The sequence below is a fragment of the Palaemon carinicauda genome, chromosome 1 (genome assembly GCF_036898095.1).
Source record: "Palaemon carinicauda isolate YSFRI2023 chromosome 1, ASM3689809v2, whole genome shotgun sequence".
Classification (NCBI taxonomy): Eukaryota; Metazoa; Arthropoda; class Malacostraca; order Decapoda; family Palaemonidae; genus Palaemon; species Palaemon carinicauda.
In genome coordinates this window covers 74,863,666-74,883,185 of record NC_090725.1, presented here as the reverse complement: position 1 = coordinate 74,883,185, position 19,520 = coordinate 74,863,666, and the positions used below count along the sequence as shown (strand labels likewise).

The 19,520-nt window shown below is 44.0% G+C and overlaps 1 protein-coding gene across 1 annotated transcript in view; it reads right to left on the bottom strand.

The window, feature by feature from the left end:
- LOC137649151 (uncharacterized) overlaps positions 1-12,922 on the bottom strand; it is a 147,297-nt gene extending 134,375 nt beyond the window's left edge. Inside the window, exon 1 of the mRNA XM_068382158.1 lies at positions 12,816-12,922. The gene's annotated coding sequence lies outside the window, so the exon portion shown is untranslated. The remainder of the gene's footprint in view (positions 1-12,815) is intronic.
- Between the last annotated feature and the right edge of the window lie 6,598 nt (positions 12,923-19,520).

Sequence of the window (19,520 nt, the reverse complement as noted above, 5' to 3'; positions counted from 1 at the left end):
TGTCACGCTTTCGATTAACAGGCGAACAGCCATCCGATGACTGAAAACGGTCAGAGCTGCCCCAATGGCTACAGCCAGGACGCTGGACCTGTCCTAAAGGGACTGATTTGCGCTTTAAGGGTCTAGAAACCTTATGCCAAGGTTTCTTATGCGGCAAATCGTCGGAAGACGAGGAGAACTTAGTCTCCCCCGTCTTATGGTAAGGACGTTCTTGATGAGAAACGTCTGATACCTTAGAGGGAACGTCTGTACGTCGGTTTACACCTCTCGCTCCCTTAAGTCCTACGACATTCCTTCTCCCTGGTGCAGGGGAGCCTGAAAGAGGTCTCGGACTATGGGAGCGACAAGCACGAACAGACGAACCCTCGGTCGCAACACTAAACACATTTTGCGCACTTTCCACTTTGACTTTCCACTTTACCACTTTGACTCTTTAACAGCTTAACATCGGACATAAGTTGGTTCCTGTCCGAGGCTAAGGTTTCAACCTTCTCACCCAACGCTTGAATAGCTTAAAACATATCGCGCATTGAAAGTTCATGAGTGCCAATAGGGGGTTCAGAAACTACCACTACAGGGGAAGGATTAGGTTCAGGGGCATGGGAGGAAAATTCTAAAGATCTAGACGAGCTTCTCCTCACCCTATCTCTTTCGAGTTTCCGAGTATATTTTTCATACTCTAACCACTCGAACTCCGATAAAACCACACACTCCTCACACCTATCTCCTAATTGGCAGGATTTACCCCGGCAATTAGCACAAACAGTATGAGGGTCGATAGAAGCTTTCGGAAGACGTTTGTTACAATCTTTCGCACATTGCGATATACAGGAGAAGGGTCAGCCATTATGAAAATCCAGAGAAAATCCAAAGGAAAGCCAAGTTCATCAACAAAAAACAAAAAAGGGTTTCAAGAGTTTTATTGAAGGAACAAACCAACACAGCGAAAGCCAATGTTGTCGGTGACACCGACAGAGAAGAACTGGTTTGGTTGAGAAGTATATGCGGTATCTGGCCGATAGTCGGCGCTGGTGGGCACACCCGCAACCTTCATGGCGATCGCTCGCGAGTTTTTTTTTGGAATCTGTCGGGCCGCCGGAGACGTCAGCTATTTATATATTCACCGGCTAAGTTTAATATTTAAAAACAAATATATTTTCACTAAAAATAATTGAGACAAGCAATCGGAAGAGCAACGTAACCCGCGCACGGGAAAGGAGCTTCCCCAATAGTACAGTACACTGTTGTTGTAAAGGTGAACGACCTCGAGAAGAGAAAGACCGTAGTCAATCTTTGAGAAGCCACATTCCCTTCGCTCAGCAATCCAAGTTTCCCGTAGGAAAAAGGAAAAGGCGAAGACAATAGTTGAATGAAGAGGGTCCAGGCAATGACGATTCCCATGCAGCGGCCAAGTTAACGGTTATATGTCGACGGGAAGACCGATGGACCAGAGAGGGAGAGGTCGTTCCCCACGAAATGGAACTGTACTGGCCTTGCCAATATACGCAAGTGTCGTCGTAGTATATGTATCACACACACAGCACAAACACTGAAAAGGAAACTTCTCACATTTTTATACACATATATATACATAAACATTAAGAATGTTTTCATATATATACAAGTATAAGAAAACGTAAGTTAAAAGACAAATATTAATGGCAGTCCAGAATAGGCGAGGAGGGAGAGAAGACACAACCGCTCTCGATCCAAGCCAAAAGTAAAGTGACTAAATCACAGGTGTACACCTGTGAACGCGAGTGGTAGCAAGCTACCCCCCCTATCCCCGCTAACTAGCGGTGTGAGTAGTTAAACCTCACTAAATTTTAATGGCTCGTCATTTCAGCTCCGCCCAAAGTATAACCCCTAATAAATAGCGTGGTTTGTATTCCAGTTACGGAACAAAGAGAAATTAGATAGACTAGTGTGCCCAAAAGTACCCTCAAGCAAGAGAACTCTAAAACAAGTCAGTGAAAGACCATAGTACAGATGCTATAGCACTACCAGTAACTTGAGAACAATGGTTTGATTTTGGAGTGTTCTTTTCCTAGAAGAGCTGCTTGTCATAGCTAAAGAGTCTCCTCTACCCTTACCAAGAGGAAAGTAGCCACATAATAATTAATGTGGAGTAGTTAACCCCATGGGTAAAGAATTGTTTAGTAATCTCAGTGCTGTCAGGTGTATGAGGACAGGAGAATCTGCAAAGAATATGCCAGACTATTCGGTGTGTGTGTGTATGTGTGTGTAGGCAAAGGAAAAGTGGACCGTAACCAGAGAGAAGGATCCCATGTAGTACTGTCTGGCCAGTCAAAGGACCCAATAACACTCTAGCGGTAGTATCTCAAAGGGTGGCGGGTGCCCTGGCCAACCTACTACCTATTAAATACCTACTTACTTAATTCAGAGTATTTACCATAGGTTGGAAAGCTAGATTAACACTAGGCCTAATTATTTGATGATTTTAGGTTTGCCACAGCTCACTTTGCTCGCAGATGAACATTACGTCATTCTCATGTCCAGAAGAGCAAAACATATTTTGCTAAGATCATTAGCAATGTGGACTAGTATTTTGGCGTGTTTATATTATAACTTCGTTCAATTGTATTTTCTTTGATGTAACTAGCTTCCCTCAAAATTTAGCATTATCTCAATGCTATGTTCTAAGAATTGAAACGTTTCACTACGAGCATCAGCCTCACGGGCTAGTAGTTTGGATTTGTTTTATTTATCTAATTTATCTTAGTTCAATTATACAAACTACGCAATGGAGTGAATACACTTAACAAATGGGTGAGTTGTAGTTTTTGCATTCTAGCCTTTGTTCAAACAGAGGCTAACCTTTCATTATTAATAAATAACATAAGAGCTGCAATTACATAATATATTCCACTATTGAAAACAAATAACATGACAAATTCGAAGATAATTTGTATTTTTCCTAACCATACAAACCTTAGCTATTTACATTGGGTTTACCTTTTAGCCCAGCTGAAATGGCGAGCCATTAGAATTTAACGAGGGTGTATTACCCCCCGCGGTAGTTAGCGGGGGGGTAGGGGAGTGGTAGCTAGCTACCCCTCCCCCCCCTCACACACAGATGAATGCTCACTTTCACTTAGAGGTAGGACTTGTCTTGGGGGACAGGGCTTGCGGGCAAATATGTGTAAATAGCTAAGGTTTGTATGGTTAGGAAAAATACAAATTATCTTCGAATTTGTCATTTGTTCCGTAACCGAAATACAAACCACGCTATTTACATTGGGTGACTTACCCCTTAGGTAGGGTGGAAAGTACCCAGCCATACTGGCTTTGGCTTTACCCGGGGACTCAGAATCCGAGTGAGTTGCACTCGAGAAAAGGAGTCCCTGCACCTCACAAGTTCCTTGCTCCGCAAGGAACCGTGTGGCCTACATAAGCTTGTGTGTGAAGGAAGAAGTGTGACCCGTCCTAGGCAGTTGACCTGGAGTTTCAGAAGGAACTCTGGGTTAGGACGTTCCCAATACCACCTCATCAGGGTATGGGGGACGCGACAGTATTGACTCAATACTCGGAACACAAGGAAGCATGGTTTACCTGCAGAGGTTCGAGGTCAGCTATGCAGAGACCAGGATGCTGCTTCCCCGTAGAGGGGATGATGAAGAAAGAAATAAGGGCCAGACATACTTCTTTCGTTCATGCAGACTAAAACCTGATAACAATGCCCTCAACCTTCTGTTACCTGTCCAAAAAGGAGCCTGAGGTTAGACCAGCTGTTGTGTAGCCACCACAGAGCGATAGAAAACGTATCGAGACTCCTGTGGGTCACGCCCTGCAGGAAGCGGGCTGCGAAGGTCATTAGACGCTTCCAGACTCCAGCTTGTAGCACCTGCGTCACAGAGTAGTATTACTCGAAGGCGAGGGACGTTGCGATGTATCCAACATCGTGCTGTAGGGCGACGTGACGGGGGAGGGTCTGGAGACAGGTCGAGATGAATGTCCTTGAGTCCGGGCTGAAGAGGTATACTGGTGACTCTCCCCCGTGTCCTCCTTGTGCTCCCAAATCGGCTGCAACTGAGGACAAACTGCAGCTGTTCCCAAAGCTAACCTCTAGATTCCTTTACTGGCAAGAAAGAGAAGGTCTTTGGACATCAGATACAGAATGGAGACTCGAAATCTTGAAGGAATTGGACCGAAGGGCCGGGACCCCCAGATTCTGAGTCTAGCCAACAACTCAGGAGCGAACCTGAATGTTGCCTTCCCCTCTTCCTTAGAAAGGGCGGAGTCGTACGAGACCAAGAAGATTGCTTACACACTGGCCGTGGCCAGAGTGAGCAGGAGACCCAAGGCGGAATACAATCCGTGGCCTGTCGTAAAGGGTCTTGAGAAGATCTCTTAAGGGACTAAAAAGTTCGAGCCATGCTCCAAGTTGGAGGTCTTCCTCCGACTAGGGCAGGGACAATCATAGCTTCGCATGAGCGAGGAAAGATTCAGCGGGCAGGAAAAAGTTATCCCTTTAAGCCTGAAGGTCAGGGAAAGGCTGAGCGACAGGCTTCATTGCCGAGAGCGGAAAGGAGTTTCCTCCCGCCGAAAGGCAATAAAACCGTTATTGCTGGAGAAGAGGCCTCAAGGGAAGAGGTATATCTCCCACGGCACCAACCACCGAAGACTCTTCACTTTGCCTGGAAGACCCCTGCGGATGACTATCGCAGATGACGCGACCTCCGTACCGCGACTGTAGCGGGTTGTCTCTTCTTGAGGAGGAGGCGTAGTGTCTCCAGGCATGAAGCCGAAGCGACGCCCCGGTTCGGGAGAGATGTCGCAGTGTGGTTGTTTGAGTAGTCTGCGCCGTGGGAGAAGCTCTCCTGGGAGTTCCGTCAGGGGAAGCAGAGGGTCCAGAAACCATTCTGCGCATAGTCCCAGTGGAGCTCTCCCATTGAAAGGTTGACAGACAACCTGGTCTTGTTGAGACCCATTGTCCACAGACAAAAAGGAGGGAAGACGCAGGCGTCGAAGATGTCCCACCATCACCGGAATGCATCTTGCCAGAGTCTCGGGGTCTGAGACTGGGGGGAAGAACAGCGGAAGCTTGAGGTTCCAAGCTGTCACGATCAGGTCCCCCAGACCAGGACTTGCTGGTTAATCAAGGTCAAAGACGCCCAGGTACACTCTCTCTACGAGGCTCTGCTCGGATAGTCGGAGAGAACATTTCTCTGCCTGGAATGAGAGAGCCGATGGTGGTATTGAGAGAATCTCAATCATCCCGGTATCTCTACTGCAAGATGTGAAGGTGTGAAAATGCGTCCCCTGCACGGAGCGACTCGGCAGGAGCTGTAGGATCTGTAGAGGGGCCAGACTACGGCCCCTAAGCCTGCCTGAATGATGGAGAGGTATCCTTCAGGTCTTGACCATAGGCCTGGACCGGAACATGCCCCCCCCCCTTCCTTTGACGAGTCCGAGAACAGCATAAAGAATGTGGGGAAAGGACGAGAATATCCACTACCATCAAGAGGCTCCATAGATCAACACCCATTGCAGGTCTAATAGTTCCGCTGGTCCCATAGGGGCCAGGAAGTCCGGTTAAACGTTGCCTGAAACCACCGGAACTTGGACCGCCCCATATGGAACTTATCCTGAGGCGACCATTCGGACTATAGACGGGTCAATGAGGAAAGGAGAACTAGGAAACGTTCCAAGGTAGGGCTGAAAGCTCTGCTTGACTGAGAACAGGTACTGCGACTCTCCTCAGTCTTGCCACAGTCAACTGAAAGGAAGGCTCGGAGGATATGGCAACAGAATCTGGCGTCCCCAGGTGGTCACCCATCCAAGTACCGACCAGAACTGACGTTGCTTAACCTCGCTGGACAGACGAGAAGCGGGGTTTCCAACGTGGTAAGGCCGTTGACTCAATATCATGGCCAGATACTCCAGATGTTGAGGCAGAAGAAGAGAAGGCTCCAAGCAAAATACCATGAACCCACACTCATGGTAAGCATCCGGAAGCTTGTCCCGGCGCTGAAGAAGGTCGAACCCGAGCCTACCGGAGTTGACCAGCCCTCCAAAAAGCAGAGGAAGCGGAAGCCTGCACCTGAGCGGCCATGAGGAAAGCAGGGAGAGATCTCTGGGGGAAAAAACCTGCTATGCCACAGCGGGATAGCCACACTGCATCATAAGCAGGAATACTTGCAGTCTAGGCTGAATTCCACGAGCTCCCTGGAAGATGGATGGAATGGAAACTGAAAGTACCCGTCCTTCCGATCCAGGGTTTAAGGAGTCCTGTCGCCTCGTTACCAGTCTGATCGATTCTGCTGTTCTACGCTGGCCGAAGTTTGTTCGACAAACTTGATCAGGGCTGAGAGGTCGACTGCGGAACTCCCCTCTCAGATCCTTCCTTACAAGAAAGGATCGACTGAAGAGGCCGGGGATGAAGCCGTCAATGATCCTATGGAGGACCTTCGCCTAAGATATGGATCATTCTGCCCAACCGGGCAACTCTTGCCGACGCTATGGCATAGAGGTTCAGAGACACTGAATTCGCTGACAGAGACGGCAGGCGCGATATCCTTGGCTGATCACAGAGATTGTGCGGGAATGGGCATCGGGAAGCTGTCATCCGGATGAGTAACCTTAAGCATCCTCCCAGCGAGAAACCTGCAATCCTAGAGTGCGTGAATTCTGCCGCTCGTTTTAGAACTATGCCCCCCCGGGGGAGCCTCCTGTGCCATCTGTTCCTGACAGGAGGAAACTGCAATTGGACACCTTGTCCCAGTTGTCGTAGCCGATAACTTAGGCCGACGTGGTTGAAAGAAAAGGGCGCTGGAGCCCTGCAGAGTCTGGAAGAAAGCGCCTTGGAGGAGTGAAAACGGAAGTCGATTTCCTCCGCACAGCCACTGTCTAAGTCTCTGTCCTTGGGCACAAACAAACTCTTCTCAAGGATGGAAGGGTGTCTGAGGTTGTCGACCTCCACAGATGAGACACCCGAAGGAAGCCCTCAGTCAGCGCGTCCAGATGGTACAACATCGAGCTTGTCCGCAAGTTAGATACTTAACGACGAAAGGCCAAGGTGCCTGAGCTCGAGAGGAGGAAAGTACCCATGATCTTCCTGTAGCTTCCTTGAACCAAACCTCGGGCCGTAACCGAGGAGGGAAAGGACCTGGTAAGCCCCCTACACGAGGTGGAGAGGAGGGGGTAAGCAGTCACCCCTTGGCCGATGGAGAAATCTCGAACGGAAAGCCCCCCGCCAAAAATCCTTCCAGGGAATGACGGGGAAGGGCTAACCCAGGTTCTGGAAAGAGGAGTGTTGCTCAGACCTCCCTGAAGATTCTTCCTATTCTTGCAAGTGTCATGCTCTGCGTTTACGGGGTGAGGCCGTGTTCTGGAAATACGCTCCAGAAGAACTCGCCAGGCTGGCCATGCTGCGAAAACCCCAATGGGAATCATGGTCGCAATCGCCCTGGAGCTCGCGCGATGGTAATTCAAAGATTAGCGCGTGGGCGAACGTGGAAGCACCCATGCGCTGTCACGCAGGAACGCAAACAAAGGTGAGCGAAGGAGCGCAGAAGGAGGGCGAGCGTGGTAGGAAGGGCGAGAGCTGGTGGTCGGCGAGCGATAACCCATAGACGAGCAATGGATACTGCAAGAATTAAGCCGACGTTCGTGCGAAGAAACACTGTAGGTTCGAGCGATGGAACACCGTCGGTTCGCGCGACGGAACACCGTCGGTTCGTGCGACGGAACACCGTCCGTCCGCGCGATGGAATACCGTTGGTTCGCGCGCGGGCGAACATTGGAGAGCATGTGCGCGGACGCGCATGAGCGTAGACGTGCAGGCACGTGGGCGTGTGGGCGTGTGGACGCGCAGGCGAATAATCGCGCGGGCGCGCAGGCGAGCGGGCGCGCAGGCGAACGGTCGCGCAGGCAAGCGGTCGCGAGGGTGGGCAGGTGGATGAGCGCGAGTCCGAGGCGGCGAACGCAAGCGTTAGCGCGATGGCGAGGAAACGCGCTGCCGCGTGGGCGAGGAAGACCGCTATGGATCAACAGGCGATCGGTGGTGAGCTGGTGAGCGCTAACGCGCAGGTTGGCGATGGCGCGTTGTGGCATATCGACGCGTTGGCGAGCGATGGTGAGCAGCATGCGCAGGTGAGCGATCGCGCGATGGCGAGCAGCATGCGCAGGTGGGCGATCGCGCGATGGCGAGCAGCATGCGCAGGTGGGCGATCGCGCGATGGCGAGCAGCATGCGCAGGTGGGCGATCGCGCGATGGCGAGCAGCATGCGCAGGTGGGCGATCGCGCAATGGCGAGCAGCATGCGCAGGTGGGCGATGGCGAGCTAGTAGCTGGCAAACCATGTTCCTTCAGAAGCGTTGGAGAACGTTGGCGCGCCGGCTGTAACACACGCGGGCGATCCGGAGATCGCCGAGAGACAGGTGATCGCTGACGTGTAGAACGCTGTTGAATAGGCGATACTAAAATCGCCTGTGCGCGCTGGCGAGCAGGTGAACGATGGCAAGCAGGTGATCGCTGGCGAGCTGATGATCGCTGACGAGCAGAAGGCAACGCGTGGAAGCCTGCGCATAGAAGAAGAGTCCTTGACCCAGACCTGAACCGAAGTTCTAGATCGCGAGGGCGAACGTGGGCGCACAGGGCGCGTAACAGGAACAGCAGGGATGATCATCATGAGAGCGCTGACGAACAGGAGAGCACTGGCGAAAGGAGAGCGCTAGCGATCAGGAAGCACTGATGAGCAGGAGAGCGCCTGTGCGCTAACACTGAGCAGGAGCAGGAGAGAACACAGCAGAAGGGCGCGCAGGGGAACCCTGACACGCAAGGGAAGAACCCCCGTGGGAGGCAACCCTTTGCCCCGAAGGGAACGTTGTCCGTCGGGAGACAGATGTCCATCGGAAGACCGTTGCCTGTCCGCCGGGAGACTGATGTCCGTTGGAAGACCGTTGTCCGTCGGGAAGACCGTTGCCCGTCGGGAAGACCGTTGCCCGTCGGGAAGACCGTTGCCCGTCGGAAGACGAGATCAGACTGCTGTCCATCTGCACCAAGGCGGAAGATCAAGAAGAAGGAGTTGTAGGCTGCAAACGGAGATTCAAAAAGGCGCCTCTTAGCACCCTTATAGGGAGATGAGAGGCCCTTACGACGAGGCGGACGGTGGGCCTTACGGCGAAGAAGGCCAACAGCAACAGCAGCAGAAGAATCCTCCGAAGAGGAGTCTCTATGAGTGTACTCTCTCGCGAAGGAAAGAGAAACACTTCGTAGAAGAGACTGGTCAGCCAGTGGCCTAAAAGGAGCAATCCTCCGAAGAGGGGCTCCTGCAGTTGCCCAGCCCCTTGAGCGAAACTGCAGGTGTGACTGCTCAGCACCAAGAGCATAGTCGCACGAAAAAAAGGCAAGAGAAGAACCCCCCAAAAGGGGAAAAACTCAAGCCTGGACAGGAAAAACTTCCCTCGGGAGGAAAGTTACCCGCCCAAGGAGGCAAGCCTCCTGAGAGTTCTAAAATGAACTGGAGAGCTGTCCGTCGTCACGGGAGTACTTCCAGTAGAAGGAGACACGCTCCTGACGAAAATACAAGGGGGGAGGCAGCAACAGCCAAATCCCCAGGCCTCAACAAGACAGCTCACACCGTTGCCATATTACAGAAACGAACTACAGTAGATCGGTAACTGTAAAAAAATAAAACAAAAATCATTAGTACACATTCATTCCCCCGGGAAGGCTCCGAAGAGGAATCCCGAGGGAAAAGAAACAAGAATTACACAACAGGCACATGCCCTCACAACCACTTACACTCACGGAAGGAGAGCTGTAACCAACACAGAATTATAACAATTATAATTAGGAAACTATGTAATTATGTAATTTAAAAATGAATGAACACTAAAGAAAGAACGAAAACCTCGAAAGGAATCGTTCTACAAGCTGAAAAATTAACAAATACAATTAGATTCATAAACTAATTGAGACGAACGTACAGCGTAGCAACCCCCCCACACGGAAAGGAAGCTACAAGGGCGTAGTAACACGTAGTAAAAGGGTGAACGACCTCAAGAGAGAGAGAGAGAGAGAAAGACCGAAGTCAAACTCGATCGCCACCCATAAAATTACGCCGTGGTGGCCTAACTGCCGAGGACTCCACGTAGATATCGTACACTACACACACAACTCTGAAAAGGAAACTTACTGATTTTTATACTCAAATATATATACAAACATGAAAACATGTTTACATATATATTGAGTAAAAGAAAAGTAAGCGATTAAGTAAAGACAAAACAAACAATGGCTGCCAAGAGAGGACCAAGACAGAGACGTCTGTCACAGTCCGAGCCAAAAGTGAAAGTGAGCATTCATCTGTGTGTGAGGGGGGGGGAGGGGTAGCTAGCTACCACTCCCCTACCCCCCCGCTAACTAGCGCGGGGGTAATACACCCTCGTTAAATTCTAATGGCTCGCCATTTCAGCTGCGCTAAAAGGTAAACCCAATGTAAATAGCGTGGTTTGTATTTCGGTTACGGAACAAATTATGATTTGTCTTAGGCCCATTGCCTAAATTGAACTGTTGTATAGGTACATTTGGATTATTATTTTGTGTACACATGTAAGAGTTAATTGCCCCGGGGTAACATTGCTGTATGCTGTACATTGTGTATGCTCTGTTAGAGTCGTAGCGGAGCGCTACGCAGCGAGCCTAACAGAGTCTTGGAGTAGTTACTCCCCCCTCCCCCCCCCAGGTCCAGTCTTGCCCAATTGACCGACGTTTCATCGCTCCTTTATTTTAGGTGTGGAGGATGTCGGGAATTTCGAACTGATCATTCGAAATTCCCGCCATCTAATTCCACCAACGTTACGTTAAATTTGAGGGAAGGCTGGAAGAACTCGCGGGCGTTGCGACGAATGACTATGGTTTAATACGAGACAGTTTTAGAGCCTAAAGAGTAACCACCTGGTAGGGAAGGAGCGGATGTTAAAGAAATTGAGTATTTGTAATTTATGATTCACGAATATAATGTCATTTTATTGTACCATGACGAAAATATCCTATGTATAGGTTTAGAATCAGAGAGCGCGGGAAATCAAAGTTTTCGTTGGAGCTGCAGGGCTCAGCTCGGCCTCTTTTGTCCAAGGTCCTCAGCTCAAGTAAGTGGTCTATAATTGTAGTCTCTCTCTCCCTATTGTAACCAGGTCGGTTTCCCTACAGTCTTTGCAAGTGTTATGTGAGAATTGTATCTATGTATATTTAGTTGATACTTGTGATTGGGGATCAGTGCTATTCATTAAATTACTTGAGAAAGCCTTGGTATACCGTTTACCAAGGCAAATTGCTGAAATTATAATTATTTTTACTTAATTTGAGTCCAGTGTGGACTTAGTTTTTTGGGAACGCATGAGATTATTTCGAGTCATATATTTCGTTTAGTATGCAGAGTAAATGTTTTGTTATGTTATTCCCTTTCTTAAATAACTATTTTGTAATAAAATTGTTAGAGTGTAGCTGTATTTTGTTGATTCCTGGAAAGTTTTGGGAGTCTTACCTCTTCAAGGTCTTGCTATCGGCCCTTAACATCGGGCCAAGAACTTTATTATCTGTCGAAGTGAAATTCACGACAGTATACGTGATTGAAAATAGAGTATTTGCAATGACTTATTCAATTATACGAGTTCTAAACTCCTAACTAATATTGCACTGTTCTATAATGGAACAAAAATGTTTATGAGATTATTATGACTATTAGTATCTCCTACCTTATAATAAAAAAGGTTCAGAATATTTTTCCTGGTTTTCAGCCAATGACGTGGGAGAATTCGGGCCTTTATTCTGTCTTCAAAAAAAGCGAAGTAGCCTCGTAAAAGACTCTTGCCCGTAACTTCAGCCCTATGTCTTCGAAACTTTACGATGCGGATGAAAATAGATTGGGTGAAATTTGAGAATAAAAATAGAATATTCTCCATAGAAGATTTGACGATATTATTTAGTTATCAAAATTGTTCTCTCTCACAGTCCTTCACATGGGCCATAGGCTTCCTTTGTTACCACAACAATAATGTTGAAAAATACAAAATAGGCATAACATTACCGTAGGCTACACAGTTCAGTGGGCAAACATGCTTCTTATTCTTACATATATTCGGGATTTATTGTACATACACCAAATTGAAAGACAAAACGACACATAAAGCTACAGAATATTTTCGAAATTTAGCAAAGAACAACTTAATAACGTCTTGTAGGCCTTGGATAACCCTTACACAGAAAATGTAAACAAACCAAATGGAGCCCTGAGTAGCCCAAGTACTTTTCTTACTCAAGTAAATCATTTGTACTGTATCAATGGAGGTAATTTCAGTGAAACTAAACTCTTCATTGAATAGTATACGAAAACAAAACTCTATTACACTTACTATTTTCGAGATTTAGTAAAAAATCACCTAATAACGTCTTGTAGGCCTTGGATTACCCTTACACAGAAAATGTAAACAAACCAAATGGAGCCCTGAGTAGCCCCAAGTACTTTTCTTCCTCAAGTAAATCATTTGTACTGTATCAATGGAGGTCATTTCAGTGAAACTAAACTCTTCATTGAATAGTATACGAAAACAAAACTCTTATTACACTTACTATTTTCGAGATTTAGTAAAAAATCACCTAATAACGTCTTGTAGGCCTTGGATGACCCTTACACAGAAAATGTAAACAAACCAAAAAATGAAGGCCTGAGTAGCCCAAGTACTTTTCTTACTCAAGTAAATCATTTGTACTGTATCAATGGAGGTCATTCCAGTGAAACTAAACTCTTCATTGAATAGTATACGAAAACAAAACTCTATTACACTTACTATTTAGATATTCCATTGAACGTTTCCCAATATTTTTTCCTCTTTCCGACAATATAGTGACTTCGACAACAACAGATTAGCGTGTTTCGTTTGCATCTGAAAGAAATATCGTACAATCTGTAAGCTTCTTCTTTAATATGATTCTTGAAGTTTTGTACAATCAAACGAAGAAGTATGCTGAAGAATGTGGGATGGCGATGAGAGAAGTCAAGAGATGTACGAAAGAGGACATAAAGAAGAGAACAAGAGAATGGGACACAAGCAAATGGAAGAGTGAAATGGAGTGTAAGGAGAGTTTAATTTTGTATAAAAACTGGAAAAGTGAAATCAAGGAGGAGGAAGTGTATGACAATACATTTTCGTCAATTTTATTATTCAGAGCAAGGACAAACTCAGTGGGCTTGAATATAAGAAACAGACACCATGATGGAAATATAAACTGTCTATTCTGTGATATAGAAGAAAATGCTAACCACTTTATATTATATTGTCCACAGTTTAGTGATATAAGAATAAAAGCAATTGAGCTCCAACAACCATACGAAGAAGATAGTGCACAAACAGTTGGAAAATTCATTTTTTGTGAAGAGAATATTGAAAATAAGAAAATTATACTACAACAAATGTGGATGAAAAGAGAAAAACTAGTGAAAATAAGGAACACACAAAACTAAAAGACACAGAGGCGCCGTTGTAAAGGCTATGCCTCACCCCAGAACCTGAACCTGAACCTGAACCTGAATTGCTAATATATGCATGTGAACTGTATGTGGCTGATGGAAATTGGGTTTCTAAACATTATGACAGGCTTTCTCTACGTGTTTTTTTTACCTAGAGCGTAGCTCAATTGGTTACGCAATGTTTTGAAACCAGCCTTTTAAAAGATATTCTTGAAAAGACAACGAACTGTTAGGAACATGAAGTGTTATCATTATCACTAGCCAAGCAGCAATCCTAGTTGGAAAATCTAAATGTCGTAAGCCCCAATATCGCAATAAGGAGAGCAGCTTAGTGCGAAAAATTGAGAAAATTAAGTGTAAATTATGAAATTAGATATAAAACACACATACACAGATTAACGTCAAAAACCAGCATAAGAATTTTAATACACCTCAAAAGAGTCAGCTACTGAGGATTAGCAAGTAAACAATATTCAAAACAGGATGAAATACTGAAATAAATACAAGAACTAATAATAATACCAACTCCCTAATATCGCAAGAGGGTCTGCCCCTCTCTTTTATTCTTCTCCTGTACTTCTCTTTCTCCCTATTTCCTTAATCTTTCCCATCCTGAGTACCTGCCTTTAAGCTATAAACCGGATTGTATCCAGGGGTACTCTTCCTTTCCCCATATTCCCCACTTCCCTATTCTTATTATTATTGTTATTGTGGTTAATTAAACATTTCTTCAAGATAGACACGTCTTCAAAACCTTGAAAGACTTTCTCAATATTCCAAATTATTTGCAATTTAAGAATAGACAGATTTGTTTTTCTTTTTTTGTCACATTCACCAGCACTCCTACCTCCCATTCATCGGGTTTTGCCTCTTCACAGCACATTCTACAAAATAATCTTGCATATATTCTGGGAGTCACTTCATTTTTGGCCAATATCATATCAACAGTTATTCCATCATATCCAAGGGCGTTCCATCTCTTCGGTTTTTTAAAAATACATTCAACTTTAAACACACTGAATTCATTCATGGGGACATGAAGGTCTTCCTCCGCTTCAAGTGTATTAATCAAATTATTCCCTTCAAATTTCCTATCCATTACATCATTAAAGTCTTCCATCTAACGTTGCCTTTCTTCATCTTTTGTTGTTATAACAGACCAATTATTATTATTATTATTATTATTATTATTATTATTATTATTATTATTATTATTATTATTATTATTATTATTATTATTATTATTACTTGCTAAGCTACAACCCTATTTGGAAAAGCAGGATGCTATAATGCCAGGGGCTCCAACAAGGAAAATAGCCCAGAGAGGAAAGGAAAAAAAAGGAAAAATAAAATATTTTAAGAAGAGTAACAACATTAAAATAAATATCTCCTACATAAACTATATAAACTTTAACATAACAAGAGGAAGAGACATTAGATAAAATAGTGTGCCCGAGTGTACCCTCAAGCAAGAGAACTCTAACCCAAGACAGTGGAAGACCATGGTACAGAGGCTATGGCACTACCCAAGACTAGAGAACAATGGTTTGATTTTGGAGTGTCCTTCTCCTAGAAGAGCTGCTTACCTTGATTAAAGAGTCTCTTCTACCCTTAGCAAAGGAAAGTGACCTCTGAACAATTGCAGTGTCGTAACCCCGTGTGTGAAGAAGAATTGTTTGGTATCTCAGTGTTGTCAAGGGTATGAGGACAGGAGAACATGTAAAGAATAGGCCAGACTATTCGGTATATGTGTAGGCAAAGGGAAAATTAACCGTGACCTGAGAAAAGGATCCAATGTAGTACTGTCTGGCCAGTCAAAATGCGTCATAATTCTCTAGTGGTAGTATCTTAACCGGTGGCTGGTGCCCTGGCCAACCTACTACATACTGTCTCTCCTTTTTTATGAGTATATGCTTCTTCTTTGCCGCAGTGCATATTTCATTAACAATTCTGTGAGCAATTCTCACACCATAGCCAGTTCCTAAATTCATAGCTTTGTCAGCCTCGTCTGCTTTCCAGTCTAAATACCTTCTCCAGTCATTCTTGGCTTTTCTTTTAACTTCACAATCAATACGGGAATACTTCAGCCTGCTCTACCTTGTAATTTTAATTAATTCCTCCAAAACTTTCAACAATCAATTTCTGTCTCTATTACCATTTTATAGTACCCCAGGTATCATTTGATATCCATGGTTTTCTCCTTGTAATGCATGTCCCAAAACTTCACTACCGACTGATAATATTCTTAACATTACACTAGTCTTCGTTGTCTGCTCTTCGTCTCTTAAAGCTTCTAAAACTGCAAATCAATGCCTACATTCAATTGCAAAGGTTTCTATGTGTTCATCTTCTAGAAGCCTAGTTGTATCAAACATAGGTATTCTACTTTCATTTCTGTTAGGTGCTTTCAGTTTTAATTTAAGTGTGGCAATGATGAGCTGGTGATCAATACCAATATCTAACATTTCTCAGACTCCCCCTTTCTTTATTAATGGCTATGTGATCTTTTTGGTTTTGTAATTGCCACAAGGTGAAGTCCAATCTGACAGAGGCATTATTATCATTATTACTAGATAAGCTGCAACCCTCGTTGGAAAAGCAAGATGCCATAAGTCCAAGGGCTCCAGCAGGGAAAAATAGCACAGTGAGGAAAGGAAATGAAGGAATAAATAAATGATATAAAAAGTAAGGAAAATTAAAATAAAACATTTTTAAATCATTCAAACCATTGAAACAGCTATTTGATATATGAACTATAAAAGGACCTATGTAACCCTGTTCAACATAAAAACATTTGCTGCGAGTTTGAACTTTTGAAGTTCCACTGATTCAACTACCCGATTAGGAAGATCATTCCAAAACTTGGTAACAGCTGCAATAAAACTTCTAGAATACTATGTAGTATTGAGCCTCATGATGGAGAAGACCTGACTATTAGAATTAACTGCATACCTAGTATTAAGAACAGGATGAAACTGTCCGGGAAGATCAGATTGTAAAGGATGGTCAGGATTATAAAAAAAAAAAAAAAAAAAAAAATCTTATGCAATATACATAATGAACTAATTGCACGACGGCGCCAGAGATTAATATCTTGATCAGAATAAGAAATTTAATAGACCGTAAATTCCTATCCAACAAATTAAGATGAGAATCAGCAGCTGAAGGCCAGACAAGAGAACAATACTCGAAGCAAGGTAAAATAAAAGAATTAAAACACTTCTTCAGAATTAATTGGTCACACAAAATCTTGAAAGACTTTCTCATTAAGCCAATGTTTTGCTTAGTTGAAGAAGACACAGACCTAATGTGTTTCTCAAAAGTAAATTTGTTATAGAGAATAACACATAAAATTTTAAAAGAGTCATACAAAGTTAAAGGAACAATATCAATGCTGAGATCAGGATGTTGAGGAGCCACGGTCCTTGACCTACTTACAATCATACTTTGAGTTTCGTTAGGATTCAACTTCATACCCCATAATTTTCACCATGCACTAATTTTTTCTAGATCTCTGTTAAGAGATTCAGCAACCCCAGATCTACGCTCAAGAGATGGAATTAATGCAAAGAGAGTAGCATCATCTGCATATGCAACAAGCTTGTTTTCTAGACCAAACCACATGTCATGTGTATATAGTATGAAAAGCAATGGGCCAAGAACAACACCCTGAGGAACACCAGATATCACATTCCTATACTCGCTATGGTGCTCATCAACAACAACTCTTTGCAATCTATTACTTTAGAAATCAGTAATAATGCTAAGAAACGACCCACCCACTCCCAACTGTTTGAGTTTAAAAATAAGGGCCTCATGATTAACACGGTCAAAGGCAGCATTAAAATCAAGGCCAATCTTACGAATTTCCTGTCCACAATCAAGGGATTTCTGTACAGCATTGAAGATTGTAAGAAGGGCATCACATGCTCCAAGGCCTTTACGAAAACTAAATTTCAAATTAGGGAACAGATAATTACCTTCACCATACCTATTAAGGCGTTTTGCCAAAGGATGTTCAAAAACTTTAGATAATATGGGAGTTATGGAAATTGGGCGGTAATCAGTTGGACTTGAGCTACCACAAACACATTTATATAGTGGAGTAACATTACCAATCCTCCAACAAGTGCTAAAAGCTCCTCCTCTTGCTAACTTGCGCAAAATAACAGATAACTTTGGAGCTAAGAAATCTGCAGTCTTTATAAAAAAAAAAAAAAAAAAAAAAAAAAAAAAAAAAAAAAAAAAAAAAAAAACAATGGAAAAATACCATTTGGATCTTCACCTCCATAAGCATCCAGGTCCATCAAGAGAGCTTTAATTTCACGAGATCTAAAAGCTAAACTAGTTAGTTTAGCCTCAGGAAAACAAGAATGAGGAAGTTTGAGTTTCTCATTACTCTGCTTGTTGTCAAACACATTTGCCAAGAGGATTTCCTTTTCCTTTGGACAGTGAGTGACAGAACCATCTGGTTCAAGTAAAGGAGGAACTGTTGCATGTACACCAAAGAGTGCAGATTTAAGGGTAGTCCACCACTTATGTTCCTGGGTTGTACCAGAAAGGGTTTCTTTTATGGTTAAATTGTATTATTTTTCAGTTGAAGCATAAACTCTCTGAGCAAAAGCTCTAGGCTGAGTATAGTTATTCCATGTCAAATCTGATCTGTTACCCTTCCAAAGATGATAGGCCTCCTGCTTCTCCAAATAAGCACATCTACAATCATCATTGAACCATGGTTTGTCCTTCATTCGGTACCTTAGTACACGAGAAGGGATACGCCTATCAATTATGCTGACTAGATTCTCATTCAAAGGGACTACAGGATCAACACTACCATACAATTGTGACCAATTCAAGCTTAAAAGATCATGCAAGATCCCATTCGTCTGCTTGAGATTTCATATTAATCTTACATGAGTAAGGTACATCAGGGACAGGCTGCTCAGTCTTCACTACCAATGAAATCAAGGCATCATCAGATGTCCCGCTGGAGAACCAACCTTACTTGTTATAACGCCAGGCGAGTCGGTGTATACAAGGTCCAAGCAGTTACCAGACCTGTGAGTAGCTTCACTTATGATTTGCTCACAGCCTGAATCAGAGGCAAAGTCTAAAGCTCTTGAGCCATGGCGATCGGAAGGAGAAATGGAATTTAACCACTCCCTATGGTGAGCATTGAAATCACCAACAAAGACAAAAGAGGCCTTTCTATCATCTTCTTGTATCTTAGCCATAATTGTAAGAAGACAATCGAAGATAGAATCATCCATGTCAGGATTCCGGTAGATCGGACACAAGTAGAAGTTGTTATGCCTACCACAAACTTTTATTACCTAAATCTCATGACATCTACATTCATAGTAAGACTTATGAGAAGTAGGGTACTCAGTCCTGATATACACCGCCATTCCCCTAGCCCTAGGGATGGCATCGCATTTCAACATCTTTGGCTTCTTAAAACCAGTTATAAGGAGCTCAGATGAGTGCCTCATATTAGAAACCAAAGTTTCTGAGCACAAAAGAATATCATACTGTCTGGACGCATCTGTAAGGTCTTGAATATTTGCATGAAGACCACGAATATTTGCAATACAGTAGACGATATTGACGAAATCTAGGACGAACTGGTCCCAGATTTTGTTCAATGTCTCCATAGAGCATAAGAATTAATGGTGATAAAAAATATACAAAAAAAAAAAAAAACAACAACTTAAAAACCAAATTAACAAGAATGATAACAAGAACAATATGTACAGACATATAAATAAAGTGATTGATCAAACCCATAGACTATAGGAAAAAAGTTGGAAAAACTGGTCAACATGGAGGAGCCGATAAACCATGCAAGGCTAAATACCCTCAAGGATAGCCATTTCAACTGAAGGGAGGACAGTAAGGATGGTTTTGAAAAGTGGAAGAATCAGATAAGGAAAAGACTACCTCTTGATAAACCACCAGGCATCCATGGCCTTTCTATTAAGCCTGCCCTACGCACCATCTCAAAAAAGGAAGAGGAAGGGGAAAA